The sequence below is a fragment of the Rhipicephalus sanguineus genome, chromosome 4 (assembly GCF_013339695.2).
Source record: "Rhipicephalus sanguineus isolate Rsan-2018 chromosome 4, BIME_Rsan_1.4, whole genome shotgun sequence".
NCBI lineage: Eukaryota > Metazoa > Arthropoda > Arachnida > Ixodida > Ixodidae > Rhipicephalus > Rhipicephalus sanguineus.
Genome location: NC_051179.1, coordinates 199,074,452 through 199,082,616, shown reverse-complemented (window position 1 = coordinate 199,082,616; position 8,165 = coordinate 199,074,452). Strand labels below are relative to the sequence as shown.

The window sequence follows — 8,165 nt, the reverse complement described above, 5'->3', positions numbered from 1 at the left end:
ATTATCAGGAAAATCGGAAACATCAAGTATACACCTTTTTTTTATCTTTCGTGGAATCGACCTTACGCGTTTTCTCCCCGATTACACTGAACGGCAGACACCTTGAAACAGCGAAGAGATATAGGCATCGAACCGGAAGACGTCATTTTGCTATCCACATATTTATTTATTTATTTATTTATTTATTATTTATTTATTAGTATTGTTTCTGAAATAAATTTTGTTGCGATGTGTCGTGTCTTTTTTGTCCCCTTTGTCCTGCTTCACTGATCTGTCACCGTGGTTTACTCCTTCGGAAGAGGTGTGTAGCCTCCACTTGTCGTTTTTGGTGTGCACAATCCTAGTAAATACGCAAGGCCTGCAATAAATAAACAACTGGACAGAAAAAAAAAAAAAAAAAATGCAGGGCCCGTCCGGGATTTGAACCCGGGACCTCTCGCACCCAAAGCGAGAATCATACCCCTAGACCAACGGGCCGACAGCGACTGAAGCTTTCTTACCCCTATTAAGGATTATTTCATAGTAGAAAGATGTTTTTTGTTGTCATTGTGCGTATTTATTATATCCTCTGTTTTTGTTTTTCCAAGTCATATTTCATCAAAACTTTACCGGCCTACTGCGCTTTACGCGAGAATTGTCGTGGTTCTGCCTCAGATCTCGCCCAATTGATCTCGTCGTTTGCCATTGCAGCTGTAGTACAGTCAGGTGAGTGCCACGCGGGAGTCGTACTGCCTGTAGGATCGAGAAAGCGGCCCATCGTTATTCTTTAGCGCCGCAGCGTGTCATGTTTCACACAGCCACAACCATCATGTAACTGAGTCCTCGTACACGTGCGCGAATAGCTGGTCTTGGCGTCGCGCTACACGGCTACGACTTATGTTTTAACAAGACTGTTGACCAAGTTGGTACTTGCTTAGTGACATATTTTAGCCGTGAAAGAGCACATACACAGAGCAAGAAACCTGTCCTGTCGTTGTGTGTTTCTTTGCTCTGTGTATGTGCTCTTTCGCGGCTAAAATATGTCACTAGGCTACGACTTAGCCACGGTAGCGTAAGGTGTAGCGCGCCATTCAACTAATTGTCTACTCAATTTCTTACTGCGAAATACTTTAACTTCTTGTCGCATAAACATCACAACAAGCCAAGGTTGCATTGTGTACCTCTGGCCTGATAAAAACGCTCACGAAAGCACTTGGTAAATATTGGTCTGCATGGTAATATGTCGTTGATATCGAGGCATATATTTAGGAGCTCGATAAGTCCACTGATAAAACTGGAATATACCTTTTGAATTTGGCAGAGAAAATGGAGCTCACCATTGTAAACAGCGCGGGAAATTGCAAGGCTTCAAACCTGAGCAGCACAAAACTCGTCATGCATTGCCTGATTTGATCACCCCACTGCCCACTGACTGTGGATGATTATGGAGAGTGGTCGTGGCAGTTTCAAATTACGGCTGAGGCCAGCTCCAGTCTCCTGGACCCATCGTCAGACAGAATTGTCTCTGGGTTACCGGGCACTTTGTCGTGCTACAATGCTGAGGCAGCACGTCTGTTGTCCCTGTCTTTCTTTTTCATGTATGGTGCCGAAAACGTGTTGAGCTAAGTGTCGCTGTGTGGATTGAAGAAAAAAAAAGTTTAGGGGATCCAATGAATCCCTTATTTAGCTAAGGACTATGACTGAAAAGAAAAAAAAAAAGCAGGCGGAGAGCCACAACAGGCCTACCGTGGCAAAAAAAGGCCGTTATGGTTGGACAGTGAAGTGGCCACCAACCTGGCATCAAGTAAGCAACACAGCTGCTCGCATGGTGCTGATGACTTGTAAGCTCATCACGTGTTAGCCAATGCCTGCCCTGGTGCAGGACCGCATGAGAGCCATAAACTACAAACTTCTAGAGGAGGTAAAAGAGGCTGCCACAAAGAAGTTTTGTAGGCCTATCCAACGTCCGCATTCCAACAGTGCGGGCAGTGAATAATTGAACAGGACGAACTGCTGACTATGAAGTGGTTTTCATTGCAAATAGCTAAGTATATTTAAGGCAGAGGCACGAAACACAGAAAAAGGCACAATGCTATCTGGTGACAAAACCGGCCCGTGTGAAATTCATTTAAATAATGGTGAATATGTCATACGTGACAATAAACGAGACATCATAGCTGTGATATTTTGAACAGCATAAAAGGATGTTAAAAAATACAACCGGCAACAGAAAAGGTTTGTAAACATGCAACAACGATGCTAAAATCTGCAAAAAGAAACAGCAGGCAAAGCCATACAAGGTGTGTGAAATTGAAAGGGAGACCCGACATGATGACGTGTCACGCAGAGTTCTCCTTTGGGGGGTCGAGTCCAAAAGAAAACAAGCTTGACGCAGAAATGAAAAAGAAGTGCTTTTGGGCTTTGCAAGGTTAAAGGTGGGAATTAAACTGTTCTTGGAAGGCAGCATCAGTGGCCGCCATTACCGTCAGAAACCGTTCCCATCAAACGATCCGACACAGTGGAGCTATGGAGGCAACTGCCCGTGTGCCAGTGATGTGCTGCTCCCTCCAGTGAATGATGTGCGCTTCACAAATTCCAGGGTACTTTTTCATAACTTCTTCAAGTACAGGGAAGGAGCTGCACGAGCCTGTTTTTGCCTATAAAGAATTGGCATGCTCACACGTTCTATCATTTGTGCACCTTTCTGTTTGTCCTATGCAAGATGTCTCGCATCATAACCGAGTGTCATTGGGTGCATTCTCCACAGTTCCTGTGCTTTTTGCCATAGCACAAGCTATGTCGATCTACCCGCACAGGTAGGCCAGGTGGTATGGAGCATGAACAAAGCACCTATTCTGCTCCTGTCTTCTTGGGCGTGTGACAAAAACTGTGAATATAAGGGATGACAGCCAAGTGAGAGACTCAACCAAATAGCTCGGATCACACTATTTTTGTTTAGCACTTTTCATAGTTTAGAGGTCAGAACTGCAGGTGCCTGTTTATTACTCTCGGTGGGCGAAGCTGTTTGTATCTCAGGAGGAGGGCAACTTGGGCTTGTCCGTGCGTACCTCAGTGGCAGGGGCACCACAGCAGGCAAGACATGTGCTTGTGTTGTCCTTGTTTTCTGCTCTGACATATATGCACCTCAGCAGCCTGTTAGCTAAGGCCATGTCAGTGGTTTCGGGGTCTCGTGGCAGTTACAAAAAGGCGAGAAAGGTGTTGTTCTGAATGCGTGACTGTGAGGGACATACGGTATTGTAGCATAAAGGATGAGCCACATTCATCGTCGGGCTTGTCTTCTCCCATGCACAGTTTGTGTACTTCTTTGCATGCGTTTCAGTTTGAAGTGTGCACTTGCTCACTTTCTCGTGCGCTCAGCTTATCAATAATAATTGTTAATGCACTCACATGAGCTCATTTGCTGGGTCTTGAGAGCGACATTCACAACTGGCATGGGTACTGGAATATGGATCAAGAATTAGGGCACCTAGAAAGAGCCCGTCTTGGCCTGTGACTCTGTGTTACATGCCTACATAGGAAAGCGACTAGGTGTCCTTTTCCGTTGATACTGCATGCCAGCAGCACCGGTGTCGCATAGAATCAACGGACATGCTCACGTCTTCACGAGCACAGGTGCCGCAGGCACGCATCACCACGAGGTACCATTCCACAGAATAAACCTAGTTTTGAGCCATCACTGTCATGTTAGCCTTCCTTGCTCGGGATTCTGAGAATTCACGGTCTTTGCGGTTACTTGTCATCACAGTTTGGTGAAACTAGATGCGATCCAGGCCATATGCTTCTGTGGCAGAGACAACCAGACCAATGCTACAAGTTCTCAAGGCCAGACAGAACTCTCCTGAGCAATGCCTCCTGTTCACCAATTGCCGTATGCCTCCCGCAGTATTGGGACCAGCAGCCCGTGGCATGGTTTCCTCAGGCAGAAACACGATTTCAAGTTGCTAGCATCCACTCACAAGCCACAAAGTATCACTACACTGCTGGAATGCCCTTATTCACTGCTGTTGATGACGTGGCAGACTTGTTGAATACTCCACTGTCTGTCACCGCCAATGACGATCTCAAGCCACCCCTGCTACAGCACATGGCAGATTAGAAGTGCTCTTGCGTGCAGAAAATTCTGTTTACTGACAAAATGGGGGACAAATGCCCGAGTCAACTTCTTTTCCGAATGATGCAGCTGCTCAAAGACAATGTGAGAACTAGCACTGTTGTGCAAATTGTGTTTGCAGTGGCCAATGTGCAGGATGTCCTGGCAACAGCTTCTACCATGGATCTTACTGGACTTGCCGTGTTGGCCGACAAAGTCACAGAGGTAGCCACCCCAAGTGTCACAGCCGCAAAATTGTCTCCAGGTGACTCCTGCACCTCAGCAGCAAAATTTTCAATCGCGCACTGTTGAGTTGCTGACCCACTCATTAGACAAGAGCAGGAAGTTTTCGAGCAAGCAAAACCAGTTGTGTATCGCTGGTGCGCCCGGAGAACGGTGGTGACATCCCGGTGGACATCCTCGTCGCGAATGTGGTGTCGCGGAAGGCCGCTAGCCCAATGACAACACACTCAGATACGTGAATGCCGCCGTGGGCTACCAGTGACTGACTCTCTCTATTGTGCAGTGTACTTATATATGCGACGTCACAGCTACATATCACAGCGCCTTCTCTGATGACGTCACACAACCAATAGCAATTTACAACAGTTCCGACACCTTCATTCAACCACCACCATCCAAGATTTGCATCAACAACTTTCCACAAGCGACCACCATGACCAGTTCTTTGGCTTTGTAAATTTCTACGGTGATTTATTCCTGACGACTTTTGCTTTACTAGATGCTCTGCTTGACTTCAAATGCAAGAAGGTGCTTAAGTGAACTGAAAAGGCTACGATGTCTTCAAAAAGGTTAAGTCACCGCTGCAACACTGCTCAGGTGCTGAAAACCAGTCCAGGCCATCATGACAGATGCTTTGAATACCACTTTAGGTGCCATTCTGCAGCAGTTCATCAACAATGCACAACACGTCTTAATACGCGAAGCAGTGCATGGAAACAAGACAGAAAAGGAAGAAACCGATATAAGACCACCGCTGCACTTGCAAATAGTTTATCTTGAAAAAAACAGGATTGGTATACATAGACACCCACATACTATGTTTAAAAATGATTTTCACTGATACTAAGTAAGGACCTTCACGTTGATCTTCCAAAAAAGAAAGTTCACAATCATTGAGTACAGCTGATGCTTGGCTGATACAACTCTCTATTCGTTTATTGATATGGAAAGATTCAATGATTTCTCTGGTCATCTGATCCCTATGATTTCAAAGTATTTCCATTTCAGTGAAAAGCACCATGCTGCCACATTTCAAGCAATGCCCTTTAATGTGTGCGACAACATTAATTCATTATTTTGCTGCTTTTATCCATATTTGAATAAAATCCTTTTTAACTTGAGAAAAAAAATGTGAGCTCACTGAATAGTAAGCTTCGTTTCCTGTATTTAAAGGGAGGTTTCTCCAATTTGGCAAAGTTTTAGCGCAGCATTCACAACTTCATTGCTTTGCACAAACGCGAGACTTTGTGTGAGCTGATAATATGCCTCATACCATGTATGATTTATGGTATCAGCTCACACAAGAATGCTACATTGTTTACCTGAAGAAAGAGATCATATGATGCCAGCAGCCAAGGAAAGCAAAGGGAATTTATTTGTAGTTTTAATTAAGCTTTGGAAATTATATGGCAAAGCAAAACCAAAGTGCACAAAAAGCAACTTGCCACCTGTGGAAGCAGAACCTCTGCTGGCAACAGCTTCTACCATGGATCTTACTGGACTTGCCGTGTTGGCCGACAAAGTCACAGAGGTAGCCACCCCAAGTGTCACAGCCGCAAAATTGTCTCCAGGTGACTCCTGCACCTCAGCCCTGTCTTTTTAGAATGAATACTTACCAACTAGCTCAGCTCTCTGTTATTCTAAACCTCTGCATTGCTTGTGCAGTCCACTGCCGGTTGTGCCAGGTCACAATTACAGTAATATTTATGAGTGTTACCTGCCTTGAATGGCCTAATAGGCACCGTGTGCAAATTTGTGATATTCCCTTTTTACTGGTCAATTCTAAACTCGACAATTTATTGTTTTGTCTTCATCTCGTTTTGTCTGATAGGTGGTTATCGTTAAACAATTTTACTGCCATTTTTAGTTTTTTATTGCGCTTCTGAACGTCTGATAGCAATTTTTGCAAAAAAAGCACAAATTTATTTCTGCTTTTTTTTTTGTTTCATGCTGCAAAATTTGTGGAAATTGGCTCAGTGAATACATGACAAACTGATTTCTGTGTTTCTATGTATTTAAGTACAAGCTTCTAAGGTAAAATGTGTAGACAGCAGTGCAGAGAGCAGCCACCTTAAATCTTGCTCTGTTTCTAATGAAGCTTGCTGAAGAGACAGCTCAGTGTGGGTAGCATCAAGTTACAAAAAAAGATGCGGGTAACATGGTGCCTGAGTGGCCCACCTGGAAAAGTTTATCAAATGTTTGCTTGCACCGATAAATGTGTAATCAGTTTGTTGTACTAAAATAACACCAAACTCACTTGAGTATTACTCGATGTGGTGGCTCAAGAACACGGGTTCGATTCACAGCCACGGTGGTTGCTTTTTAATGAGGGTGAAATGCAAAGACACTCGTGTACTTAGCTTGAGGGGTGCATTCAAGAACCCCAGGTTCAAATTAATGCATAGTCCCTGACTATGGCGTGCTTCATTATAATATTACGGTTTCACCACCTTAAACCTGCGAATATAAAAAAACGCCAGGCCTGCGCTGAAACCGCAGCACAGTCACAGCGAAAGCTGGAAGAGTGGCGTTTTTAGAGGCCGTTGTAAGCTCTCTTGGGGCTACAATACAAGTACACTAGAAAGGTACCCACTACGCCATAAATCACAATTTTTGTGAAGTTGGGAACACCTACTAAGCCATCATTCGTCATTCTGCGGAGAAGCGAGGCACCAGCTACACGTCTGTAAGGCATTATGTGCACTTTGTTGACGCGACGACTGATGACGATGAAGAATTATGGCTCAGCCCTTTGTAATGGGTTGGAAGCTTTAAACGGCCCAGTTATGTAATTTGCATTGGGTGACGCCCGGTCGCTATTTCCCTCTCCCGTCATGCTGTATAACATACGTTGACGTCGGAGAGAGACGGGGGGGGCGAAGAACTTTACTGACACCCCGAGGAAACGGATCATGCACTTATGGGCTTCCTTGGCAACCAATACAAGTGCACTTGCGAGGAACCCACTACGCTATAAATCATTGTAATTTTTGAGAAGTAGGGCAGCAGGCACTGTGCCATTTTTCGTCATTCTACGGAGAGCCGTGGTACCTGCTAAACGCATGTAAGGCATTATGCGCACTTTGTTGGTGCTGTGCCTGATGACGACGAAGAATTATGGCAGAGCCCTTTGTAATGGGTTGGAAGCATTCAACAACGTACTCGTTGCGCAATTCGCATTGTGTGACACCTGGTTACAGAATTCGTGTTGTGCGACGCTTGGTGCTTATTTTACTCTTCTACCACGCTATATTGCATATGCTAATGTGGTTCCTTCCCGACATGAAACCTGTATAGAACCTTTTTGCAAAGCAGTTACAAGCACCGGCATGGCTCAGAGGTTGAATACTGGGCTCCCACGCAGAGGACCCAGGTTCGAACCTCGTTCCATCCTGGAATTTTTTTCTTATTTCGTTTTTTTTTTTTTTTCGAGCGATACTGGTTACAGACACCGGCGGCGGCGGACAACTACGGCACCAAAAACTGCCGGTGAAATGATCTCATAACAGCTTTCGCTGTAAAATAAACCTTTGTTCCATGAAGCGAATCCCTGTTTCTTCTGAGCTGTACTTGTGTGAGTTGGCACAAACTGGGCTAATGACGTCATCTGCAGTGCTGCTTGCCTATTCCTACTTGGGTCATCCACCATGGTAATGGCTCTGCTGGCCTCATTCTTAACCCTGTGCCAACTTTTATCGCCAAGCTTCGTACACTACTATTGCAAATGTTCAGAGTGTAGACATATGTGCTCACATGTAAAAGCTCTCTCTTTTTTTTTTTTCCCACACAAAGTAATATCAAGTGGCATCGAAGGCACATTCTGAATGTCTTG

At 44.8% G+C, this 8,165-nt stretch overlaps 1 protein-coding gene and 1 non-coding gene across 2 annotated transcripts in view; one reads left to right on the top strand and one right to left on the bottom strand.

Annotated features, from left to right (window-relative positions):
• Window positions 1–405: 405 nt before the first annotated feature.
• On the bottom strand, window positions 406–477 carry Trnap-ugg (transfer RNA proline (anticodon UGG)). Its single transcript has one exon. It is a non-coding gene; the product is annotated as a tRNA-Pro (tRNA).
• A 133-nt stretch (window positions 478–610) lies between these two features.
• The window catches only part of LOC119391023 (N-alpha-acetyltransferase 38, NatC auxiliary subunit), a 31,251-nt gene continuing 23,696 nt past the window's right edge, over window positions 611–8,165 (top strand). Inside the window, exon 1 of the mRNA XM_037658726.2 lies at window positions 611–705. The gene's annotated coding sequence lies outside the window, so the exon portion shown is untranslated. The remainder of the gene's footprint in view (window positions 706–8,165) is intronic.